The following is a 13,673-nucleotide window of genomic DNA, read 5'->3' on the forward strand; positions in this document are numbered from 1 at the left end:
CTGACAAACTCGCATGAAGTTAGGAGATGAGTAATCATGCTTATAATCATCAGATTTGTAAATCATATAAAATCTCTAACTTATATGAATTGTTTTCTCAAAGATAAGCTATAGATATGAGATGTATATGGAACATATCATATTGATCTTCAAAATAAATCATCATATGATCAGCTCCATACTGAAAACAACTCTTTTGACTTCTGAGGTAGCCGGTTGACGAGTATCAACTCCGACTAGTATCTGATCTCCAACATATTGGATCTTCAGTTCGAGAGGCTTGAGCATGTTGATAACTCCTTCAAATCCAACTGAAATAATTAGCTCTATATATTAATAGTTTCAGCTTCATATTTGTAACATCCCAAAACTCAGGTAAAGCTATTTAACCTTACCCTTTTGTTAAGTTGTCAAGATTAGTCCCTGGAGTGAGTTTTTGTAGCAAATGAGTACGTTGGGCATACTGGGGCGTACGCTGCGCGCACTCATGCGCTTAAGTTGGACGCGGACTCGCCTGGGTACGCTGGGCGTACCCAGGGTTACACTGGGCGTAGCAGGCCCAGATGCAAACCCTAATATTTGGCTTGTGCACTATATAAGGGATGTTAAGGCTCATTTCTCAGCCTCCATATCAGAGAGTGAAACCCTAAGAGAGCCTTCCATCGTCCTTAGCTTGAGTGTGAGTGTTTTGGAGCTAAAAGTGCCTTGGTGTGTTAGTGAAGAAGAAGGAGAGGAGCTTGTGGAGGCTAGGGCTTGAAGTGCAAGTTTGGATCTGAGATCTTCAGAGGAAGGAGCTTCATCTAGAGGTATAAAGTTCAAAACTTTCCTCTTTATTTGGTTTGATGTTGCATGGACCGTTTCTAGGTTTAAAGGTCCCAAAGGTGGAGACTTTATAAGTAATGGACTCCATGGACCTAGATCTGTCCCATTTCAGTGATATTTGTGTTATAGATCCATAAAAATCCCAACTTGGTCGTTGTTATGGGGTCATGCTTGAGTTATGAGCTTTCTATGGTTGGAAATGGAATGTTATGGGTGTTAGTGACTTGTCCAGCCATGCAAAGGCTTAAAGTCACCAACTTTATGGATTAAAAGGCTTAGGGATGGTCAGATCTAAAATTTGGACATGTGTCTTAACTGTTTAAGACCCCAAAAGCTAAGGAGTCTGAAACTGGGAGCTACGCGGGACGTAATCCCAGTACGCGCGGCGTAAGGGGTCGCGTACCCATTTCTGTGAGGACGTCGGGTACGCCCAGGGTACTTTTTTGGTACGCACATCGTAACCCGGAGAGTTGACTTTTGTTGACTTTTAGGGTTTGGTCAACTTTAGAGTCTTTGAGCCACGAGAGGGGTAAAATGGTCTTTTACCCTTCTGAGAGTACTAAGAGAGGGAATAGTCTGGCCTTGAGAGACGTATTGATTAAGAGTGTTTATTTCGTATGATTGGGCGGAGGGTAGATCAGATTTTTACAGAGTTCGAGATTACCGAGTTACCTGAGGTGAGTCTTCTCACTATACTTTACCTAGAGTGGTAATTAGAGTTATATGACAGAGTATCTGATAAGTTATTAATTAACTTGATGATCGATTAGATCTTCTTAACAGGTAATGCGATGAAGTAAAAACAGTAAATAACACAAGTATAGATCAAGATGTGTCGAATGATTAGATCAAACAATCCTCAGCAAAGCTCGACTAAGAACTTCCGCTGTAGAGGATTTTAGGGTTACAAGAACGATAACAATAAACTTGCTAAATAATAACTTTCTGATCGTACTATTCTATCGTTACCTTCTAGGAGCATGCAAGCACCTATAGTATCAAACAGACGTGTGATAAGAGCAAGGATAGTCCGTCTGAACCGAATGTACCATTGAATCATATCATCAAAGTACTTGATATCATCCGCTGTGTTCTGCTTGCATCTGTGGATGATCCCTAAAACATGTTCCAAACATGCAGTGGTATAGAGATGTTTGTCTGCCAAGGCAAAAAGACATTTCTGTCATTCGTTCCTGGTAAACATGACAGAGTTTCTCTTCGGGTCTATCTTCCCCATCTGCATCATGTTGAGATCACTGGCAGAGCCAATAGGAGATATTGTAGGTTTCTTCTTAAATACGCTCGCAATCTCCTGATCCATCAATGCAACTTCCATGATGTAGCACACGAGCATCCTCTTGAAATGGTCGATGATCGGACCGTATTCAGCTTCGTTGGTGAGGAGGATGTTGTGCAAGATAATCCAATCATGGGGATTAAGGTTGGGAAGATTTGCAAGGGAAATAGCATGTTCTGTCTTGGCAGATCCCCGAAATACCTTGAAGCGAACATTGGTGAAGTTACCTTCCCTGTACGGCTTCAGGACCCGAACATTGACGATTTTCTGAGCGCTCCAAGTCTGGTATTGGGGTTGAGCAGCCTTCAGATAAAAATCAATTAAGTCCCGATCAACCTGTGGATGAGGATGAGGGAACTCTGCAATGTTGTCAAAGGCATGAAAAACAAACGCCTTTCGGGTCAGTGGCATGTCGAACTGTGAGTCGACAGTATTGGAACGATCTAAAGAGATCACAGGTTCCAGCCACAAGATACTCGGTGTGTCAATGGCTTCCTTAATCAGTCTCTCAAGAGTCCAGGAAGGAAAAAGAGTTTTCCTGCTCTCAAGAAGGTCGTGGGCTTCCTTTTGTTTACGTTCGGCTTCTTCAGCCTCTCTTGCCACACGAGCACTGATGTCAGCCTCATTGTTCCGACTTTGCCGCTTCAGAATGTCGATAATTGTCTCTTTATCATCATCTTCACTCTCCTCAGCAATCTTTTTGCCTTTGTCTTTCACACCAAAACCGGAGGCTTGGCCTACTGGAGGAGGTTCAGTTGTGTGTGTTGCTGTGGAAGTAGGAGGTGATTGAGACATTGTTTCCTTCTCTCCCCTTGTTTCGGAATGGACACGAAATCAAGGAGCCCTTCGATTTTGCTGAGTAGAGCGAGGGTGGGAGCGAGCTTCTCGGCAAGGGTACGACATACTGAATAATTGATTATGGGGTCATGTGCTTCAAGGATGTTGGAGATAGCAGAGTGGACATCCGAAACACACGATTTAACCACATCTCTTTCAGATCGAAGAGAGTCAATCTCCTGTTAACAGTTGAAGAGTTGAGTACTCTTGACCTTCAGAGCGGTAGTCTTCCTTGCGAGAGCATCCATGAGAGAGTTCTCGGTAGCCAAATCTTCTTGAAGCTTGGAGAGACGCTCTTCGATGGTTGTTCGGAAAGCTGAGTTGTCGTCAGAAATTGTTTGACGAAGAGAAGCGAAGGACTTCAACTCAGTTACGACTGATGTTGCCAGTTGGTGGACAATAGGTTCCAGCATAGTCTTGGCGGCGTTGGCACTCTCCTGTAAAGACTTCAACAGGGAAGAAGCATCAGTGAATAGTTTATCGACTTTTTCGGTCGTAGCCTGACAGGCTTTGGTGGAGGCATCTATGGCAGTGGTGGCGGAATCAAGTGAAGTTTGATGAGCTTTGGAGAAAGTGTCAACAATTTTCTGAACTGCAGCTTCAGATAGGGATGACTGAGAAGTGGAAGAGGAGGCGATGAGCAAGTTAATTGTGTCATGGAGCTCCTGGAGATGCCTTTTAGTAACAGGAGCGTCGTCATCGTCATCGCTTTGTACTTGAAACGGGCTATAGTAGACCGAGTCAAAAGTCATATTCTCCCCGCCAAGGAGTGGTTCTTCTCCCTCTGATGAGTGACCAGGAGAAGATGGTGGTGGTGAAGCTGGTGGTTCGGTAGTATGGGTAGGTTCGGGTTGTGTTGTTTGTGCGGGTGTAGGCGTGGGTTCGGGTGCTGGGGTGGTTTCGGGTGCGTCAGTATGAACCCCCGTATCAGATACGTTGGTTCTAACATCTGCAGTGGTTGTGGTGGTTGTGTCGGTTAATATTGGTGGTGGTATTGAGATGGAAGTGGGTGGTATTTGAGCAGTGGAAGTTATGGGGGGAATAGAAATAGAAATGGTTTTAGGTGGAGAGGAAATAGGAGAAGTAGAGACATGAACTTCAGGGGTTGGAGATCGTGGTGGAATGTTACCACGTTGATAGCCTTCAGAATCAGAACTGTCACCCTCAGACTCGCTTGAGGAGGAAGCGATAATCAACTTTCGTCGCGGTTGGGTTTTTCTCCTCTTCTGCTGTGGAGACTGAGTAGCTCTGGTGGGTTTCCTCTTCTTTGGAGACGGGCCTTTCACCCCCTTGGCCACTTATTTTCCCTTGTCAGCCTTCTTGCCTCTTGGAGCAGGCTTGTCGGCGTCATGAATTGATTTCATCATCTCCGGAGTAAGATCCCTCGGACCAGAATGTCTGAACTCCTTGTACGTCTGAATGATCCTGCTGTCAGCCGGAACATCACCATACATCGTTTCTGGGATAGACCCATTGAATGGAAACTTAGAAGCATCCGACACAATGATCTTCGTGGTATGGAAGGTACCAATTGAAGCCATTGGAGCACCAGCGACAATGGGGACGTGGTACTTGTCCATCACCCATTTCGTGATAATGGTCTAGAACCGAGCATACGAGATCTCTGAGTGTCTGGAAGTGGAGGAGAGACTCTGAATAAGTTGTTGCCACAGAACTGACCCATAGTCCATGTTGCTGCCATTGTAGATCCCATACATGATGGAGAGAAATAAACAACTAGCTCCATCAGACCCGACGCTTCGTTCAGATAAACCCTTGAACAAAACAGTGAACATCCCATTCCACTGTGGAGGTAGGCACGACTTCTTGAATTTCGTCACCGTAGTAAGCACCTCCGTGTATCCCATGTTATAGAACATGTTGAAAAGATGACCCATGGGGATTGATTCCGGATTGAACCTGGGAGAATCTGCGTCAAACCCTAACAACGAGCAAAACTGCTGCTTTGAAATCGACGCCTTGTGCTCATAGACATCAAAGAAGATTCTGTCGACGACCTTGTCATAGTGTGCGGTGGCAAAGATCTGTGACAAGAATTCCATCGGAACAGTTTCAGCCTTGGTAAGTGCAGGAGCGATTGGAGAAAACTTCAGACACTCGATGATGGGGAACATGAATGCGTCATACGATTGAGGAGTTAAATCGATGATCAACCTTTGTTGTGGCCGAATGGGCAAGATGTGGGATGTTGCGTGAACTGAGGAAGAATCTGCCATTGCTATGAAGAAAGTGGAGGAGATGATGAACAGTGAAGGTTTAAGGATTTCTTGCTCTCTGGGAATTTTAATTGCAGTAAAGAGGTAAACGGTGGATGATGTTTCCTTTTATACTGTGGGTTAAGGAGAGAGAAAGATCTTCCCAAATCTTCGATTAAAAAACGAAGGGTTTTTCGGAGTTGACTGATGCATGACAGTTGGGGTTGCCGATGATCACGCATGAGAGAGAATGTCAGGCCCCTAATAACACGCCTTCCCTTCAGGCACCGTTTGGAGATGAAACAGTTCAGATTCGCACGCTTCCCTCTTGCGCCGTTTGAAATCAAATCGATTAGACTCCCGCCTGAGTCATTATGTCGTCATCTTATCCCTTTAAATTGTAACGACATCTTTAAAATAAAATTGCCACGTGGATCAATATTAACCACAACTTTTGATAACAGCCAACCCAATTAAAATTCCTTAGAATTAATGAAACCAGTTTTTTGGAAAATCAAAAAGATTTTCGTGCTGAGTGTGTAAAAGAAAAAGAAATAAAGCAACACTTTTGAGGGATGATGTGATGTCAATAAAGACACGAAGCAGGGGATCCCGGGCACGAATCTCTTCCTTCAAAATCAAGAGAGACTTTAAAGTGTTTGTGTGGTTTCCCGTTGAATAACGATCAGACACTTATTAAGAAGTGTTGAAAGGCTTCTTTTAATTAGGCTTATGAGGTTGGCTTTTGCTTCGATTCAGAATTCCTAATCTTGATATAAGATAGAAATCGAACGAAGTACTTGTGAGACCAATGTAGTCTGTTGAACAAGTAGGTTGAAGATAATTTAAATTGGCTAGGAAATATATAAAATCTCAACAAAAATTAAAACTGGATCCCAAGGGAAGAAATGTTATGGGTGTTAACAATTTCATAGGAATCACTCAAAAGAAAAATAGAGATTTCATGTGGTACATTCGTCAATTCATTAGTGAAAGCTTGAGCAAATTAATTGTTCACTGTCAATGCATAATGGGTATTGAATTTTGGGTTTCACTTAGCACGTAGTGACACGAAGCTAAGATCATGAACACAGAAATTGTGCAACCATAAACCTTAGTGGTAATGCCTGAGAGTCTCAAGGGTTATGTTTGTGAAACGAGGGAGATGGAGAACAATGATGTAGATGGTATAAAGAAACCAAAGTACCTCTGCTATAAAAATAGGACCAAGCAGAAAACTCTTATCTCATGTGAGAAGAGAGTCAGGTAGCTCATGATTAGAATAAATATGATAGCCTAATTGGGAAGACAAGGTTTGTTTATACCAGGTCAGTAAGGCTATTATTCAGAATCAGGTGAGGCTTTGGACGCATACAACAGCATGCTTCTAGGGACACTTAGCTAGTGAAATAATATACCCACAAGAAAAGAAAAAAATAAAAAAATAAAAGCCAAGCTAAATAAGATAATAATAAAAAAATAAAAGCCAAGCTAAATAAGATAATAATAAAAAAATAAAATATTTTTGGAGTTTTTGAATTTATGAAAGAAAAGAAAAAAATATTTTTGGAATTTTTGATAAAATAAAAAAATGAGACACACAAAAAATTGGAACCGAACCCGAGCGTTCGGTCTATTTCGGTTGAGAAAAACTTTGGAACCGAACCCGAGCGTTCGGTCTATTTCGGGTGAGAAAATTTTTGGAACTGAACCCGAACGTTCGGTTGATTTCGGTCGCCAAAGAAAATAGATTTGAAAAAAAGAATAACTTTGACAATAAAAGAAATGAATTTGGAAAATTTATACATAAGATCTACAACCAAGGAAACTACCTTTGAGTGATGAGCGAAAAGCAGATAATGCAACCGAACCCGAGCGTTCGGTTCATTTCGGTACATTAGCGCAAGACCCGAACCCGAACGTTCGGTCTATTTCGCTTCTTGCTTTTGAGCTTGAGAGGTAATTTTTGGTAATGACTCTGATTCCATCATACCTAGCCCTTGTAGTATTTTGTTAAAAGATGCTTCAGGAAGAGCTTTGGTGAAGATGTCAGCCAGTTGATCAGTGGTTCGAACAAAGTGTATTTCGACGTTCCCATCTTCCAGATGATCTTTAACGAAGTGATACCTCAGTCCTATGTGCTTAGTCTTCGAGTGTTGCACTGGGTTATGACAGATCCTAATTGCACTTTCAGAGTCGCAATATAGTGGGATCATTTTCATATTGAGTCCATAGTCCCGGAGCTGGCTTTGGATCCAAATCACTTGAGATGTACAGGAGGCAGCTGCGATGTATTCTGCTTCAGCGGTAGACAGAGATACACAGGTCTGTTTCTTTGATTGCCGACTAACCAACTTTCCGTCAAGGAATTAGCAGCCTCTAGTGGTGCTTTTCCTGTCGAGCCCACAACCTCCAAGGTCTGTATCTGAATAGGCTTGAACAAAGAAACCTGAGTTGGATGGATACCATAAGCCGAGAGAGGTAGTTCGCTTGAGATACCAGAGTATGTTCTTCACTGCAAGCATGTGAGGTTCACGAGGATTTGCCTGAAATCTAGCACAATAACAAACAGAAAACATTATATCAGGCCTGCTAGCAGTAAGGTACATTAAAGAACCGATCATTTGGCGATATAGCGTAATATCGACTGCTGGCTTATCCAAGGATGTAGTGAGCTTGGTGCCGAACGCCATTGGAACTTTAACCTTTGAGTCTCCCATCATGCCAAATTTAGCAAGGAGAGTCTCCGTGTAAGCTTCCTGGTTAATAAAGATGCCTTTGGGTCCCTGTCTAATATTTAAACCAAGGAAAAAGTTAATTGGACCCATTGAGCTCATTTCAAATTTAGTCTCCATCAGCTTTCTGAATTCAACCGTTAAGCTAGGATTCGTTGAGCCAAAGATGATATCATCGACATAGATTTGAACAATCATAAGGTGGTTACCTTTCTTCTTACGAAAGAAGGTTGGGTCAACCGAACCTTGTTTGAATTTGGACATCTTTAAAAACTTGGTTAGCGTTTCATACCAGGCCCTCGGTGCTTTTTTCAGTCCATATACCGCTTTGTCTAGAATATAACAGTGGTTGGGATATTTTTCATTGACGAATCCAGGAGGTTGCTCCACGTACACCGTTTCTTCGAGTTCTCCATTTAGAAATGCACACTTTACGTCCATTTGGTAGACCTCAAAGTTCTTGTGTGCAGCATAGGCAAGAAATATTTGAACATATTCCAACCTAATCACAGGAGCAAAAGTTTCCTCATAGTCGATTCCTTCCTCCTGGCAGTATCCTTTCACCACTAGACGAGCTTTGTTTCTTATCACATTGCCTTCCTTGTCCATCTTATTTCTGAAGACCCATTTGAGACCAACAACCGAGGCATCTGGAGGAGTTGGAATGAGGCGCCAAACTTTATTTCTTTCGAATTCACTAAGTTCGTCTTGCATAGCTTGAACCCAATCGGAGTGATCAAGAGCAGTGTTAACTGTCTTTGGTTCAATTTTTGAGACGAAGGAGTTAAACATACAGAACCTACTTTTGAAAATAAGGAAGTTTGCCTTGCCTTTAGTTGAGATTGGGTCAGGACCTTTTCAGAGACATTACCGACAACCTGTGAAACAGGATGATCTCTGGTCCATTTGACAAGAGGAGGGTAATTTGGATCATAGGATGGATCCAATTCAGCATTTACCATCTCTTCTAGTTCAGATTGACTATCATCGTCATAAGACATATCGACATTCTCCCCCTTGACAGATGAGCTTTTAGGTGTATCTTGACTTTCCGGAGCTATAGGAGTTTCAGGTGGTGTTGAGCTTTCAGGTGTTGCAGGACTTTCGGGTGCAGATTGGATTTCGGGAGCAGCTGAAGAACAGTTCTCCCCCTCAACATGTGAGCCTGTCTGTGTTAAAGAAGGTGGATCCTCCCCCTCAACTGAAGCACCGTGTTGTGGCGGGTCGTTTGGACTTGATTCTCCTTCATTTATTTGCTTGGCAGCATCTTCGATGAGTTGCTTCAGATGATCTACTTTGTTGTCTGGTGCACTAGCTTCCGAGAGAGTAGCCTTCTCTGGTTCATCGAATAACTCAACAAACTTCTCAAACAGATTTGCAATCGAGGCTGTGACTTGGCCTGTTTGAGAAAAAATTTCTCCAACTGTGTCTTCACTGGCCTTCAACTTTTTGACATAGCTGTCATCAAAAGTCACATAGTAAGTTTCTTCTATCTTCCTCGAACACTTGTTTAATACTCGATAGGCTTTTGAAGTGAGAGAATATCCCAGGAAAATCCCTTCATCGACTTTGACGTCGAACTTGTTACGATGTTATTTAGAAATGAAGACAAAGCATCGTGAGCCGAATACATGGAAGAATTTGACGTTTGGCTTTCTGTTGTTGATGATCTCATAGGGAGTAAGAGTGAAATGCTTATTGAGATAGGACCTGTTTTGCGTAAAACATGCTGCAACAATAGCATCAGCCCAAAAATATAAAGGCAAAGAGGCAAAACTTAGCATGGTTCGGGCGGCCTCACACAAAGATCAGTTTCGTCTTTCGACAATTCTGTTTTGTTGAGGGGTGTAGGGAGCTGAGAAGTTGTGACTGGTTCCTTTTTCTGCCAAGAAGTCTTCGAATTCTTTATTTTTGAACTCGAGCCCATTGTCGCTCCTGATGTTGCGAACGACTTTCCTCAGCTGCACTTCAACCTGCTTGATAAACGTCTTTAGCTTGAGAGTTGCTTTAGATTTGTGCTTCAGAAAGAACACCCATGTAAAACGTGAAAAGTCATCAACAATGACAAGAATATACTTGCTGCCGTCGATGCTTTCGATAGATGATGGACCACACAAGTCAATGTGAATTAACTCTAATGGTTCAACAACTTTAGTGTTTACAATCGATGGGTGATTTTGACGACTCTGCTTCCCCATTTCACACGCAGCACATAAATGTTCGCGATCGAACTTGAGTAACGGAAGACCTCTAACATGACCTCCTGTGACAAGTTTGTTGATATCCTTGAAGTTGAGATGAGAGAGCCTTCGGTGCCACAGCCAACTTTCGTCAGATTGTGCTTTTGACAAAAGGCAGATAGCTGGATTTCCTTTGATAGGTTTGAGATTAAGAGGAAACATTTCGCCTTTGCGCTCCGATTTGAGAATCACTCTTTTTGTTTTCTTCTCTATTATTTCCGAACCCTCATCGTCGAATGAGACCTTGAGACCGGTACCTCCAACGAGCTGAGATACACTGATGAGGTTGTGCTGTAGTCCTTCAACATATGCAACCTTTCTAATCGTGAAATCTCCATTTGTTATCATTCCATGACCTTTTATCGTGCCGAATGAGTTGTTCCCGAACTTGACGTTTCCCCCGTTTGAAAGAGACCGAAATTCCCTCAGCTCTTCCTTCCTTCCTGTCATGTGATGTGAGCAGCCACTGTCAATATACCATTCTTCATCAAACTTGAAACAACCCAAAAATACGACCCAAAAATTTTTGTTTTTAATATAATCAAAACTGCAATCAGAGCATCATATAATAAAACCATACGTGATGTATTCCAAAACATAGTAAAATACTGTGCGGAAAAACTGTATCATGCTACATCAAATCAAACATCTAAATCAATCCCAGGCTAAAGCTGAGGCGGTGGTGTGTGCGATGCCGTCATCCAGAGCTCTTCCCTTTGCTTGCGGAAGTACCTGAAACCAAAACTGAAACTGTAAGCACGAAGCTTAGTGAGCTCCCCCAAACTACCACATACCATACAATAACACATAAACACATATTGGGCCTTGCCCACTGCATCGGGCCGAAGCCCGGAAACTGCATCGGACCGAAGTCCGGAACTGACTGGGACCTTGTCCCCTGCATCGGACCGAAGTCCGGAACTGACTGCATCGGACCGAAGTCCGGAACTGACTGCATCGGACCGAAGTCCGGAACTGACTGCATCGGACCGAAGTCCGGAACTGGCTGCACATAACATAGCATATCATAACCATTTATATTGCATACTGCATCGGGCCGTGGCCCGGAACATACACATAGCACATAGAACATGTCTGAACCACGAAGGCATCAAACATACGAACTACTACATCGGACCGAAGTCCGGAAACTACTATTAACTGGACGGGCCGACATTGTGGCCTTAGACCCGTCCCTACAGAAAGGAGACTCACCTCGTAAGCTAGCGGATGAGTGTGTGGCTCGGAAAGCTAACGGCTGCTGCTCCTGAATCTCCTCGGCTACAAATCCATAAACACACTCAATCAATCACTAGCACTATACTCAGGGTAAAATGACCCTTTTACCCTTGGTCAAAGTTGACTTACTCAGGGCTGACTCGCCGAGTCGGGATACCCGACTCGCCGAGTCCTAGATTCCCCGTTCAACTCTTACATGCTGTTACTCGTCGAGTGTGGCATCGACTCGACGGGTACCCTCTGGATCCAAGAACTCAGATGATCTTCATCCGACTCGCCGAGTCAGATGAACAGACTCGACGAGTTGTTCTTAATCCTTAAGGAGGTTGCCTTGGACTCGCCGAGTTGTATGAACAACTCGCCGAGTCCCTCCATTACTGAGTCTACTCTTAACTCGCTGAGTCCACTCCCTAACTCACCTAGTCCACTCGACACTGAAGAAACTGGAGAACTCGGGACCCGCGACGTGACTCGTCGAGTCGTTCTTCCGACTCGCCGAGTCGCCGCCATGCAACATATTTTTACTCGATTTCTCTTGAATCCAACACATGCAAATGATAGATCTAGGTCCATTAAGCTGTTTTACCACGTAAAGTTTCCAACTTTACGTGCACAACTACATGAATGAGGGAAATAAGGCTAAAATATGCACAATAAGGGTAGATCCATGGCTAATAAGCAATGTAATCCCAAAAAGACAGTGGATATGGACTCTTCAACACCCCAACACTAAGATCCATAGGTGTTTCGGCTTAATAATACAATCAAGCAAGCATAAAGCTTGGAACAAGCATCAAATAGCCCTTAAAAGAGCTCTAATGGAAGTTTAAGCATGAAACCAGAAGAGGACTCCAAAAATACCTGAATAAGTTCACCCTTGACCTTGGATCTTGGCACTAGAACTCGTTTCCTTGCTTCCTTCTTCTTCTCCTTCTTCACTCCTTCACCAAAATGGAATAAAATCACTATAAGCTCACAAGAGGAAGGTTTAGGGTTTCTCACAGTGCTAACAGGGGAAAGTGACGAGATGGAGGCTATAATGGGGGTTTAAATAGTGAGCAAACCCGGGGAGTTAGGGTTTCACCCAGACGGATGGACTCGCCGAGTCCAGGATACGGACTCGTCGAGTCGCCGGCTCCCGCGTGCCCAAAATGCGCGACCCGACTCGGCGAGTCAGGCTAGAACTCGCCGAGTCCCTCTTGAAAACTTAGCCCAAAACAAATTAATTAACATACCGGAAACGGGTCGTTACAATTCTCCCCCACTTGTTTCAGACTTCGTCCTCGAAGTCTGCTACGGCTGGATCTGCGAATAACTCCGGGTAGTGCGTTCTCATTTCTTCTTCAGCCTCCCATGTCCATTCAGACCCCTTCCGATGCTGCCACTGCACTTTTACCAGCTGAATTACCTTGTTCCTCAAGGTCTTGGTCTTTCGCTCCAAAATTGCTATCGGTTTCTCGATATAATTCAAGCCGCTATCGACCTGGATATCCTCCAAGGGAACGACCGCTGTCTCGTCCACTAAACACTTCCTCAACTGCGACACGTGGAAGGTGTTGTGTATCAAACTGAGCTCCTCCGGAAGATCTAACCGATAAGCAACCCGACCCACCCGGGCCGAAACCCTGAAAGGACCAATAAATCTGGGGCCCAATTTGCCCCTCTTCCGGAACCTGATGACACCTTTCCAAGGTGAGACTTTCAGAAGAACCATGTCTCCCACCTGGAACTCCAAGTCTGAACGCCTCCTGTCGGCGTAGCTCTTCTGCCGGCTCTGCGCAGTCTGCAGTCTACTACGGACCTGCTGGATCAGTTCCGTCGTCTTGAGCACCACTTCGGTGCTCCCCATGACCCGCTGACCGACCTCGCCCCAACAAATCGGGGTCCTGCACTTCCTGCCATATAACATCTCAAAAGGAGGTCGATCTATGCTCGCATGATAGCTGTTGTTATACGAGAATTCCGCTAAGGGAAGATACGTATCCCAACAGCCCCCAAAATCCAGAACACATGCCCTAAGCATGTCCTCGAGGGTCTGAATCGTCCTCTCACTCTGCCCGTCAGTCTGAGGATGGAAAGCGGTGCTGAAATGGAGACGAGTACCCATCTCGTCGTGAAACCGCTTCCAAAATCTGGACGTGAAGCGAACATCTCGGTCTGACACCACCGATACCGGCACTCCATGACGTGCCACAATCTCTCGCACATAGATATCGGCTAACCTTTCCGCCGATATACTCTCCTGGATCGGAATAAAATGGGCACTCTTCGTCAACCGATCCACCAC

Source organism: Lactuca sativa, chromosome 6 (genome assembly GCF_002870075.4).
Source record: "Lactuca sativa cultivar Salinas chromosome 6, Lsat_Salinas_v11, whole genome shotgun sequence".
Classification (NCBI taxonomy): domain Eukaryota; kingdom Viridiplantae; phylum Streptophyta; class Magnoliopsida; order Asterales; family Asteraceae; genus Lactuca; species Lactuca sativa.